The sequence below is a fragment of the Rhinopithecus roxellana genome, chromosome 12 (genome assembly GCF_007565055.1).
Source record: "Rhinopithecus roxellana isolate Shanxi Qingling chromosome 12, ASM756505v1, whole genome shotgun sequence".
NCBI lineage: Eukaryota > Metazoa > Chordata > Mammalia > Primates > Cercopithecidae > Rhinopithecus > Rhinopithecus roxellana.
In genome coordinates, this window is record NC_044560.1 from 14,957,346 (window position 1) to 14,970,832 (window position 13,487).

A 13,487-nucleotide genomic window follows, 5' to 3' on the forward strand; every position below is an offset into this window, starting at 1 on the left:
AAAAACACAAAACAAAAAAATACAAAAATTAGCCAGGCATGGTGGCAAGTGCCTGTAGTCCCAGCTACTAGGGAGGCAGAGGAGGTGGAGGGATCAATTAAGCCCATGAGCTTGAGGCTGCAGTGAACTGAGATCGTGCACCACTGCACTGCACTCCAGCCTGGGTCACAGAGCAAGACCCTGTCAAAAAAAAAAAAAAAAAAAAAAAAGGGAATGGTGGATTAGCCTGTGCGGGACAAAATGGAGCTCGAGGCCATGAGCAGATACAGCAGCCCGGTGAACCCAGCTGTCCTCCCCCATCTGACTGTGGTGCTTTTGGCCATCGGCATGTTGTTCACCGCCTGGTTCTTCATTTACGAGGTCACCTCTACCAAGTACACTCGTGATATCTAAAAGAGCTCCTCATCTCTTTGGTGGCCTCACTCTTCACGGGCTTTGGAGTCCTCTTCCTGCTGCTCTGGGTTGGCATCTACGTGTAAGCGCCCAAGGGTAACAACCAGATGGCTTCACTGAACCCTACTTTTGTAAATTACTTTTTTTTTTACTGTTGCTGGAAGTGTCCCACCTGCTGCTCACAATAAAGGCAGATGTATGGCAAAAGAAAAAAAAAGGAAGGATGGAAATAGAGAAGTACATATATGTAACAGTGTTAAGCGGGAAATAAACCTCCAGAGTGATTGTGGGCCAATGCAGTGGCTCACGCCTGTAATCCCAGCAGTTTGGGAGGCTGAGACAGGCAAATCACTTGAGGCCAAGAGTTCCAGACCAGCCTGGCCAACATGCAAAACCCCGTCTCTACCAAAAACATAAAAATTAGCCAGGTGTGGTGGCGGGCGCCTGTAATCCCAGCTACTTGGGAGGCTGAGGCAGGAGAATCACTTGAACCCAGGCAGTGGAGGTTGGAGTGAGCCAAGATAGTGCCACTGCACTCCAGCCTGGATGACAGAGGGAGGCCCCATCTCAAAAAAACGACCAATAACAAGAACAAAAATCAGAGTGATTGTGATAACATAAGAATGTTGGTGTCAACATTAGATTTGGACATTTGTAAATAATAGGCAATTTAGGATGCTGGGAACTTACAGCTTAGATATTTATGCTTAACTTTTTTTTTTTTTTTTTTTTTTTTTTTTTTTTTTTTTTGAGACAGAGTTCCGCTCTTGTTGCCCAGGCTGGAGTGCAATGGTGTGATCTCGGCTCACTGCAACCTTCGCCTCCTGGGTTCTAGCGATTCTCCTGCCTCAGCCTCCTGAGTAGCTGGGATTACAGGCATGCACCACCACGCGCACTAATTTTGTATTTTTAGTAGAGACAGGGTTTCACCATGCTGGTGTCGAACTCCTGATCTCAGGTGATCTGCCCGCCTCGGTCTCCCAAAGTACTGGGATTACAGGTGTGAGCCACCCTATGCACCACCCATAGCGCCTGGCCCTATGATTGACTTTTTGGTAGTAGAGATGATGATATCTGAGTAAGTACAGATGATAGGGCCTTTCTAGTCCTAATACAGAACTTTCTAGATAAGCAGACAAGGAAGGCACAGCTGCCCTTCTTCACTACTGGGAAGACTGGAAATCTGACCACACAGCTCCTGCCTCAAGCTTTTCAGTCACTTCATATTGCCTACAGCTCTGGTTCTCAACCTTGATCGTAGATTGGAATCACTTGAGAAACTTTACAAATAGCTGATGTCTGAGTTTATTCCCAGCTATGGCCGTAGCTTTGGCATGGGGAGTTTTGAAATCTCTTCAAGAGATTCCAATGTGTAGCAACATTTGAAAGCCACTGGCCTAGAGGATAAAGGCACAGCTCCTTCACTTAGCATAGAAGGCCCCTTCCGATTTCTTTAGCATGCTCTCCCATATGTTTTATTCTACAATCCAGTTACAATGTCCTGAACATGCTGCACCTTGCTTTTTACCTTATTTTACCTTATATGCACATGCCTTTACCTTATTTCTTCTGCCTGGATTGCCTTTCTTCCCCCTCATCCATCTGGAAAACTCCATTCATCTTCAATACTGTGGCAAGCCAGCCTCCAAGATGGCCCCAGTCATCCTTACCTCTTGGTTTTCATGTTCCTGTATAATGCTCTACTGCACTGAATAGGGCTGACTTGTGTAATAATATGATATTGTAGAAATGATGATGGAGTGTGACTTCTGAGGATGGGTTTTTTAAATTATTTATTTATTTATTTATTTTTTCGAGACAGTGTCTCACTCTGTTGCCCAGGCTGAAGTGCAGTGGCACGATTTTGGCTCACTGCAACCTCCGCCTCCCAGGTTCAAGTGATTCTCCTGCCTCAGCCTCCTGAGTAGCCGGGACTACAGGCACATGCCACCATGCCTGGCTAATGTTTTTTGTTTTGTATTTTTTGGTAGAGACGGGGTTTCACCACACTGGCCTGGCTGTTCTTGAATTCCTGACCTTGTGATCCACCTGCCTCAGCCTCCCAACGTGCTGGGATTACAGGTGTGGGCCACCGCGCCCGGCATGAGGATGGATTATAAAAGAAACTGTAGCTTCCATCTGACTCTCTCTTGGATCCTCTGCTTTGGGAGAAGCTATCTGCCAAGTCTTGAGCATCAGCCCTGTGGAGAGCTCCACATGGTGAGGAACTGAGGCCTTTTGCCAACAGCCACATGAATGCACCATCTTGGAAATGGATCCTCCAGCCCCACTCAAGCCTTCGGATGCCAGCTGATGACTTGACTGCAGCCTCACAAGAGACCTTCAGGTGGAACCACCCAACTATGCCACTCCCAAATTCCTGAGCCATAGACAATGTGAGATGTTTGTTGTTCTAAGCTGTTAAAATTTTGGAATAATTTCTTAGGCAGTAATAGATAGTAAATAAACAAACCACATTCAAGTATATAACACTCTGTGAAGCCTTCTTAGCCCTCTCCGCTGCTGAACTGAACTGAACACCCTGTGCCACTTATGAGCCATACACATCCCCTATTATAGCACTCATCACATGAGCCCTAACTGTTGACTGGCCCTTCTTGCCCTTAGGTTCAATTCCACAAGGACAGGGCTGGCTGTAGTGCAGGCATCAGTGTGCCTGTAGAATATAGGAACATGTGTGAGAACTGCCATCTGAGTCATTTCCTATAGGCCTTCTAGCCCAGACTGCTTCTTATACAAAAGCTTCAAAAGCTGTGCATGGTGGCACACACCTGTAGTCCCAGCTACTTGGAAGGCTGAGGCAGGAGGACCGCTTGAGCACAGGAGTTTGAGGCTGCGGTGAGCTGTGATTGTGCTCCTGCACTCCAGCCTGGGCAACAGAATAAGATCCCATCTCTTAAAAAAAAAAAAGACTCAAAACTCCATGGTACAGTTGCCAGAAATCATGGATGTCATGGTGAAAGGGTGGGTCCTGAGGATTTTCTTAATAATCCAACAAAATCCTGGCATCCATGGATGTATCTAGAACACTAGACTACAAGTCAGAAGATCTGGATTTTAATTCAAGTCTGCCAACTACCTGCTGAATTTCTTTGAGCTCTGGTTTCCTCATGGACCAAATAACTTAAGGCCTCTTCCAATTCTAAAATTTAATGATTCTGTATTTTCAGCTAGCGATTACTCTTATTTCATAAAATAGGCTAGTAGGCCAGGTGCAGTGGCTCATGCATATAATCCCAGCACTTGGGGAGGCCAAGGCGGGCAGATCATGAAGTCAGCGGTTCAAGACCAGCCTGGCTAACATGGTGGAACCCCGTCTCTACTAAAAATACAAAAATTAGCCAGGCGTGGTGATGGGCACCTGTAATCCCAGCTACTTGGGAGGCTGAGGCAGGAGAATCGCTTGAACCCGGGGGGCAAAGGTTGCAGTGAGCTGAGACCACACCATTGAACTTCAGCCTGGGTGACAGAGTGAGACTCCATGTCAAAAAAAAAAGAAAGAAAATAGACTAGTAGGCTTATATCATAGCAAGGATTCTCAACTCCACTGTGTATTAGGAAGTAATATTCCTGGAACTTACACACACGTACACACCTGGGCCCCCCTTCAGACCTTCTGAATCAGCATCTCTGGATCTCTAGAGTCATGGCCAGGGTATCTGTATCTTTATTTTTATTTTATTTATTTGAGATGGAGTCTTGCTCTGTTACCCAGGCTGAAGTGTAGTGACATGATCTTGGCTCACTATAACCTCTATCTCCTGGGGTCAAGTGATTCTACTGCCTCAGCCTCCTGAGTAGCTGGGATTACAGGCGTGCCTCACCACACCCGGCTAATTTTTGTATTTTTAGTAGTATTTTTAGGGGTTTTACCATGTTGGCCAGACTGGTTTCAAACTCCTGACCTCAAATGATCCACTTGCCTTGGCCTCCTAAAATGCTGGGATTACAGGCATGAGCCACTGTGTCTGGCCTGTATTTTTATACAGTTCCCAAGTGATTTGGATGTGCATCTAGAGCTGAGAATCACTAATCTATAATATTTAGGCTAGAGATTTTAAAAATTTTCTGCCAGCTGGTTGGCTCTGCAGTTTACAGGGTACAGTACTAATGGATTTGTCCCCTGAATTGTTCACTTTATACAAGGTGTATGAATGAATGGAGCCCATGTTTACTGCTAGAAAAACAATTCAAGGTGTACATTTTACTGTCAGAACTCAGTCTGGTCTTCAATTAAAACAGCTCTTGGACCTAACTGCATAGTGCATTTAGCTGGATATCAAGTTGTGGGCTACTTTAGCCTACCTAAGGTCAAGAACCTTTCTCCTATTGTGAGATAGTAATGACCAGGAGTTAAGAGCACTGACTCTGGGCCCGGCACAGTGGCTCACACCTGTAATCCCAGCACTTTGGGAGGCTGAGGCAGGCAGATCACCTGAGGCCAGGAGTTTGAGACCAGGCTGGCCAACATGGTGAAACCCCATCTCTACTAAAAATACAAAAATGAGCTTGGCATGGTGGAGTGCACCTGTAGTCCCAGCTACTTGGGAGGCTGAAGCATGAGAATTGCTTGAACCTGGGAGGTGGAGTTTGCAATGAGCAGAGATCACGCCACTGCAATCCAGCCTGGGCGACAGAGTGAGACTCTGTCTCAAAAAAAAAAAAAAAAAAAAAAAACCCAAAATCCCCACTGACTTTGGAGCCAAACCACTTAGGTTTAAATACTGGTTCTAGCACTTGCATGCTTGGTGACTTGGCTAGGCTAGAAATCTTTCTGAACTTCACCTTCATGATCTACAAAACGAGGCTAACACGCACTATCTTACTGGAACATTGTTAGGATTAAATGATACAATGCAGGGTATCTGGCTAGAATAAGTGCTCATTAAGAAGTAGCACATTAGGACAAAACAAAAATATGGCACTTTTTATACTTAACAGCAACGTATACATGTCTAGTGCTTTGACATCTTACATTAAGCCCATCCCTAATCCCACCCAAAAAATTCTGAGGTGGGCAAGGTAGACGCCAGTGACCCCATTTTGCAGAAAAAGAAACAAAGGCTCAGAAAGATTCACTGGCTCCAGATCAAACGACAAAAGAAAAATGTCAGAGTCTGGATTCCAACCTGGGTGTGATTCCATGAAGATGAATAATTATATATACACACTTGGCAGGCTGAGCATCTCGGGGCCATCTGGCTTAACAGGCTGAAGAGGACTGTATTTCTGATCAGCTTCTTTTTTTAGATGAAAGCAAGATGGGAAAAATAAGCTGGCAAACTGCGTTCCCTCATTTTCAACACTGGTGTGATTTGTGCTCAGTTCTGCACTCCTTCTAACTCCCAAATGCTACTTGTCCGTGCAACTTAGAAGTTCGCTCCAGCTGCCTTGGCTGTGCTGCTGCTGGCTCTGTCCTGGCCCCACAGCTGGGACCTGGGAAAACCAAAAGAAAAGGAAGCAGAGGCAGCTGGAGATGTCAGAGGGCCGGGGGAGCTCCAGCTGTTCCCAAGTCTGTCTGGGGAACGAGAGCTGATGGGGAGCCGGGGCCAGGGATCTCGGTCCCCCATGTCAGTCAACAGGAGGATGCTCTTTCCTGTCCAACAGATGGGCCCTGCTCCTGGAATAATGTGATAAAGGGCAATACTAAATCTGGCACAGACTGAATTTCTCTTGGGGAACAGGAGGCCAAGAGATCAAATGTTAGTCGAATTTAATCAAGAAGGCTTTCATGGAAGACGGGGGATTAGAACTGGGCCTAAAGCATTAGCAAGATTTGGATGTGCAGAAAGGAGGTGGGGAAGCTCCGCAGGCAAGAAAAACCTCAGGAGAGCTGGGCGTGGTGGCTCATGCCTATAATCCCAGCACTTTGGGAAGCCGAGGTAGGCGGATCACTTGACGTCAGGCGTTTGAGACCAGCCTGGCCAACATGGTGAAACCCCATCTCTACTAAAATACAAAAATTAGCAGGGTGTGTTGGTGAGCTCCTGTAATTCCAGCTACTCGGGAGGCTGAGGCAGCAGAATCACTTGAACCTGAGAGGTGGAGGTTGCAGTGAGCTGAGATCGTACCACTGCACTCCAGCCTGCATGACATTTTGTTTGGGGAATGGGTGGGTAAATGAACGGCACTGTGGGAAGAGTGCACATTAAGAAGTAGAAGACAGGCCGGGTGCAGTGGCTCACACCTGTAATTCCAGCACTCTGGGAGGCTGAGGAGGGCGGATCACAAGGTCAGGAGATCGAGACCATCCTGGCAAATACGGTGAAACCCTATCTCTACTAAAAATACAAAAAAAATTAGCCGGACACGGTGGCGGGCGCCTGTAGTCCCAGCTACTCGGGAGGCTGAGGCAGGAGAATGACGTGAACCCGGAAGGTGGAGGTTGCACTGAGCCGAGATCATGCCACTGCACTCCAGCCTGGGCGACAGAGCGAGACTCTGTCTCAGAAAAAAACAAAATAGTAGAAGACAGAAGAGGAGAGGCAAGGTCAGAAAGAACGAAGAAGTGCAGTACGATTCTACAGGAAAGGGGAAGCTGGGCGCGGTGGCTCATGCCTGTAATCTCAGCACTTTGGGAGGCCAAGATGGGGGATCAAATGAGGTCAGATGCTTGAGACCATTCTGGCCAACATGGTGAAACTCCATGTCTACTAAAAATACAAAAATTAGCTGGGTGTGGTGGTGCATGCCCATAATCCCAGCTACTCAGGAGGCTGAGGCAGGAGCACTGCTTGAACACGGAAGGCAGAGGTTGCAGTGAGCTGAGATCGCACTGTTGCACTCCAGCCTGTGTGACAGCAGAAAACTCCTCAAAAAAAAAAAAAAAAAAAAAAGGAAAGGGGAGTCCTGGAAATCTGTGACAACTCAATGACAGAGATGCTGAACGCCAGAACTGAAAGGGCCTTAGAGACCGGCCAATTCAACAACCAGCAACCCATGTCTCAATTTATAGATAAGGAAACTAAAGTCGAAAGGAAAACCACACACACTCACACGCACATGCACACGTACACGTCACAGAGCAAGCAGGTGATAGAGGCAAGAACCCAGGGCTCCAGACAACCGGTCTGGTCCTCTTACCATTAGACCATCTTGCCAGGCTGGTATTTTCATGCAAAGGCGGCATTTCAGGCAGATCTGGCAGCGGAATGCGGTGGGGAAAGAGAGATTACAGTCCAGAAGACTGTGAAACGAGCCCAGGGGTGAGCTGGCAGGACAGCAGGCTCAAACAAGATGGAAAGGATGGGCTGAGTGGGAGAACCACCAAGAGTGAAGAAACAGGAGGACTTGCCAGGAAACTATGAGGAAGGGAGTTGTGCGGAGCCAATTCACCGGCCATCTGCAGGCCTGGGGGTTTCCCCTGAGGAGGTCACCAGGCAGTCTGACCTCAGCTGGTGTCAAAGGCAGCAGACAAAAATTAACACAACTAGCCTCTGCTACAAAGCCCCTGTCCCCAGCTCCTCCCTTTGGCCAACCTCTCCACAGATCTGTTTCTTCCTTTTGACATTTTAGGGTCTTCAGTTTGCAGCTGATGCATAGATGTATGTGTTTGGATGATCTGATGTGAAATTAAAACCCAAACCAGAACCTAAGAGTGTGGACTCTTCCAGGTGGAAAAGCAAGCAAAGCTAGAACTAAGGTGGGGATTTTGATTTTTCATGTGAGGACCAGGGATAGAAGAGCAAAAAGAATGGGAAACTATCTCTCCACCCAGCTCCACCCTGACATGAGGACACAATAGTAGCAGGTGGCTGGCAGTTAGGAGGGTCCACTCAAGGAAGGTAACCGTGAGACTGTAGAAGCTGGAATAAAAATTTAGACCAATGGTCAGGCATGGTGACTCACGCCTATAATCCTAGCACTTTGGGAGGCTGCGGTGGGAGGATCACTTATCCCAAGGGTTCGAGACCAGCTTGGGCAACATAGGGAGACCCTATTTTTACAAAAAAATTTTTTTTGAAATTAGCCAAGCATGGTGGTGCATGCCTGTAATCCCAGTTACTCAGGAGACTGAGGCAGGAGGATAGCTTGAGACTGGCAAGGAGGATAGCTTGAGACTGGAAATTCAAGGCTTCAGTGAGCTATGAACCCACTACTGCACTCCCGCCTGGGTAACAGAGCAAGACTCAGACAAGAAGGAAAGGAAGGGGAGGGGAGGGGAGGGGAAGGAGAAAGAGAAAGAAAGGAGAGAAAGAAAAAAGAGAGAGAAAGGAAGGAGGAAAGGAAGGAGGAAGGAAGAAAGGAAGGAGGAAGGAAGGAAGGAAGGAAGGAAGGAAGGAAGGAAGGAAGGAAGGAAGGAAGGAAGGAAAGAAGGAAGGAAGGGAGGAAAAGAGTGAAAGGAAGGAAGGAAGGAAAGAAAGAAAGAGAGAAATAAAGGAAAGAAGGAAGAAAAAGAGAAAAAGAACTTAGACCAAGACCACTGGGGCCATTGAGTGCAAGGGCCCATTGAACCTAACCTTACAGCTATGTAAGGCTAGGTTCAAATGAAACAAGACTGGTAATAGCTAATGTTTATTAAGTCCTTAATCTAGCCACCATGCTAAGTGCTTTACCTGCATTATTTCATTTAATTATCACAACCACCTTGTGAGTTAAATACTATTAGAATCCCCATTTTACAAATAAGAACATTAAAGGCCATAGAAGCGAATGGGTTAGCATAAAGCCACAGGGCTAATAGTGTTGGAGCTGTCTGATTTCAAAGACTGTGTTCTTAGTCCCTGAACTGCTCATACCTGTAACCCCAGTCTTTTGGGAGGCTGAGGCAGGAGGATCACTGGAGCCCAGGAGTTTGAGACCAGCCCTGGCAACACAGACAGACCACTGTCTTTACAAAAAATAAACAAAACATTAGCCGGGTGTGGTGGTATGCACCTGTAGTCACAGCTACTTGGAAGGCCGAGGTGGGAGGATTGCTTAAGGCTGGGAGGTTGAGGGTACAGTGAGCAGTGATCATGCCACTGCACTCCAGCCTGGGCAACAGAGTGAGACTGTCTCAAAAACAAAGAACAAACAACCTCCTCCACGCCATCAACCAAGTACCTGACCCACAGTTTCTGGTGGAGTCATTTTTCTCCCCCAACCCATTTCTCAATATCGCTGAGGATGTCACTGAAACTCAACACAGGTCATGTAGAAGTTGCTGAAGATCTTGATATTTTTTAGTTAATTGATCATGAGATTAATACATTCCCTATATCCTGAGAGTTTGAAGAAATGGGAGAAACTGCAAAGCCAAGTATGTATATATTAGGGTTGACAGTACAGTAATTAAGAGCTCAGATTTTATTAGTCAGGCACGGTGGTGTGCGACTGTGGTCCCAGCTACTCAGGAGGCTGAGGAAGGCAGATGGATTGAGGCTGGGAGGTCGAGGCTGCAGTGAGCTGTGATCACGCCACTGCACTCCAGCCTGGGTGACAAGAGACCATCTCAAGAAAACAAAACAAAACAAAAAACTTGGCTGGGCGCAGTGGCTCGTGCCTGTAATCCCAGCACTTTGGGAGGCTGAGGTGGGTGGATCCCCTGAGGTCAGGAGTTCGAGACCAGCCTGACCAACATAGTGAAACCCCATCTCTACTAAAAATACAAAAATTAGCTGGGCGTGGTGGTGCATGCCTATAATCCCAGCAACTCTGGAGGCTGAGGCAGGAGAATCGCTTGAACCTGGAAGATGGAGATTGCAGTGAGCCGAGATCATGCTATTGTACTCCAGCCTGGGCAACAAGAGCAAAACTCCATCTCAAAAAAAACCTCAAACTTTGATGCCTACGTCCCAGCTTTGCCAAATTCTTGCTGAGAACCTGATGAAATCATTTCTTGAAGCCTCTGCTTCCTCTACATAAAATGAGGCCAATGCCACCTGAGCTAGTGGGGTTACCGTGAGAAGTGAAATGATGCATGTCAGCCCAGAGCACAGTCCTGACACACAGCTACAATTATCATCCTTAGCACCCTCATTGTCACTGTGCCCTGCAGCTATGGCCAAGGACAGCTGCCCTCTGCACCTGGTTATGATGGGATAGAAAGTGAGCTTCCTAATGAGGATGAGTCCCAAACATACAATATGGCCTCTCTTGTCCCTCTGTCACTTTGTGGGCCTAGGGATAAGTGGTGCTCCAGAAAAAAGGGGGGTAGATGAAGGTCCCCACAAGGTCAAGACAGGGAGTTGGAATCCATCATTTGACATTTCAAGAGCCCAATAGAATTTTTGAGGAAGGACAAGAGGGTGAGCTGTGTCAGAATGCATAGTGGAAAGGGGCTTGGGGATTGTGTTAGGGACACAGCAAGAATCCAACCAGCCTTAGTCTGAGAAGTCCAGAAGTGGAAGGGCTACTTACTTATCTTCCTTCCTAACTGGCTTACTATCCCATGCACAGAAACTTCACATTATACCACTAGGAGGCCTCCATAGGCACAGAGTCCTGCAGTGGGATGGGGAATGAGAAGATGCCAAAGAAACCCAAGACATTCTCTTTCTGGAAAAGATTCACTAGGATGTAATTTATCAGCACATGTCAGTTACCACCAGGATTTCCTTGCTTATCTAAAGGCCATGTATCAGGTGTCCTTCAGTCCCCTGGAAGCTAACCAAAAACCAGAACGAGGGACCAAAGGCCTTGTGATACCCCTTCTGGAGCAGTCAGAGGACTATGAAGCCCATGCACTAAAGGTGACATACCTTCGCTGCAAGAGAGTCCCTAAAACCCTCGCTCACTGACTGCCTTGTTTCCCCTTAGACATAGTTTTAAATAATGTGGCTGATTTATCAGTCCCTTGCTCATCGAGAGTCATAAACTTGAAGTGGCCAGGGAGGGCTGCTAGGGGCTGGTGCACTGAAGAGCAACAGTTGCAGCCTGACCACAAGTGAGGCAAGACCAACTCTGAACAGCAATGCAGCACAGGGGGCAACCCCATGCAAGTCTGGTCACAAATATTCTGGCTCTCTTGGGATGGCATGGGATGTTAGGAATGGCCACAGGACGTGCTTTGGCTTATGACACGTGAACAGAAATAACAAGAGTCACTCCTGGGCAGAAGCTCTCAGAGCTAGCAGGTGATTCATCAGGCTTTCTCCCCTGCTCCACCATGGTGAACAGCAACACTTCCTGATAATGGCAGCTCTACTAGCCTGGATCCTAGAGTGAGGATAAAAACGATGCAGACCGGAGCCTGCAGCCAATCAAAGAGCATGAGTGGCATGGGCAAGAAATAAACTTTCGTTGTTTTTAGTGTTGCCTATTACCACCATACAACCTAGTCTATCCTGATTGGAACATCCTAAAAGGTTGAATGAGGTCAGCTCACTTTGATTAAAAAGTGTGTGTGTTATCTTTTTGGTAGAATTACCATTCAAAATAATCAATATTATATTTTGCTGCCTCTAGGATAATTTTCAATTATATGGAAAATTCACATACTCCAGTGTTTGCTGGATAAATGAGTGATTACCAGAACATGAATTGAATGAAAGAAAGGGATCTAGTTTCTGAAACACTCCCTTCACTAGGGAGGCTCCAGGTCTCTTGTTCACAGTTTTGTGAAAGTTACCTGCGTTATTTATGGAGCTAAGGTAGAAGCTGGATCTCATGTGCTACTGCCAGAACCGGCCTCTCAGCATTTGTGGAACCAGCACAAGGGTGGCGTATGCTCAGGATTGGCCTACAGTTGGTTCTGCAAGTGCTGAGGGGCTCTGGTGCCCAAGTGGTAGTTGAAAGGCCCCATTATATATGTGTCTATGCTCTTAGAGAAGGAAATCTATGGGCTGGGCATGGTGGCTCATGCCTGTAACCCCAGCACTTTGGGAGGCCGAGGCAGGTGGATCATCTGAGGTCAGGAGTTTGTGACCAGCCTGACCAATATGATGAAACCCCATCTCTACTAAAAAAATTCAAAAATTAGCTGGGTGTGGTGGCATGCACTTATAGTCCCAGCCAATCAGAAGGCTGAGACAGGAGAATTGCTTGAACCTGGGAGGCGAAGGTTGCAGTAAGCTGAGATCACGCCACTGCACTCCAGCCCGAGTGACAAAGTGAGACTGCATCTCAAAAAAAAAAAAAAAAAAAAAAGACAGAAATCTATGATGTGTTCTTGAGTAAAAGAGCAAGCCAACAACTTCTTCAGAATATATGGTCTTTTTAAGCATACATGGCACATTTACAACACTGATCTCACACTAGGCCAACTACCAAGTTTCAACAAATTTTGAAGGATGGAAACCATATGGGTCATTTTCTCTGACCACAAAGCAATCAAGCTAGAAAAGAAAAATTATAACTAGAAAAAATCTCATGTTTGGAAGGTAGGAAACATACTTTCCAGGAACCCATGGGTTATACATCCTCTCACTTAATCCCCCTAACTATTCATAATGCAGACCCTCATTTTAGAAACACAGGAGCTGAGATAAGAAAGAGAATACCATTTGCTCAAATTTACCCAGTTGGCAGTGGTGGAGCCAGGACTCAAAACCAGGCTCTGTAACTCTAGAGCCCAGGACTTTAATGACACCCTGCTTATGCTATGTCTCATGGGAATTCACAGATCGTCCCCCACAGCCTCAACGATCTGCTGTTTCACCTCTTAAAATGGCCAGCCATTGACAGGTGGAGACCTAGGCCCAGTCTGCTCTGGTGGCCCTGACCATGGGCCATTGTGTAGAGATGCATTTCCCTTTTGCTCTTGCCTACTTGGACTGAGGCACGAAGTCCTGAGTAGTGTAGAGGGGAGTTTCAGTTTGATGCCCCCAAATAGCTTTGAACTGGATCCCTAAGAAGACTTCCTTCCTTTTAAAGTTTGTTTCCCACATGGGTCCAAGTAGTAAGCGAACACAGAAGAAAGACAGAAGGAAGTCAATTCCAGATGGCTCTCCATCTTGCTCTCCTGCACATTAAACAGAAAATTCCAACATAACATTAAGCAAACAAGAGTATTAATATCATTCACATTATAAATGGAACAGAATGGAAATTCAGTCTGTATCTGACTTAAATTTGGGGCGAGGTCCTCAGAGCCAGAAAACAGACAATAAAAGCACCCTGATTCTGAGCGAGTTGGAGGTTTATAATATTTG

The 13,487-nt window shown here is 46.5% G+C and overlaps 1 pseudogene; it reads left to right on the forward strand.

Annotated features, from left to right (window-relative positions):
- Window positions 1-240: 240 nt before the first annotated feature.
- Window positions 241-496, forward strand: LOC104656085 (annotated as a pseudogene).
- The last annotated feature ends 12,991 nt before the right edge of the window (window positions 497-13,487 follow it).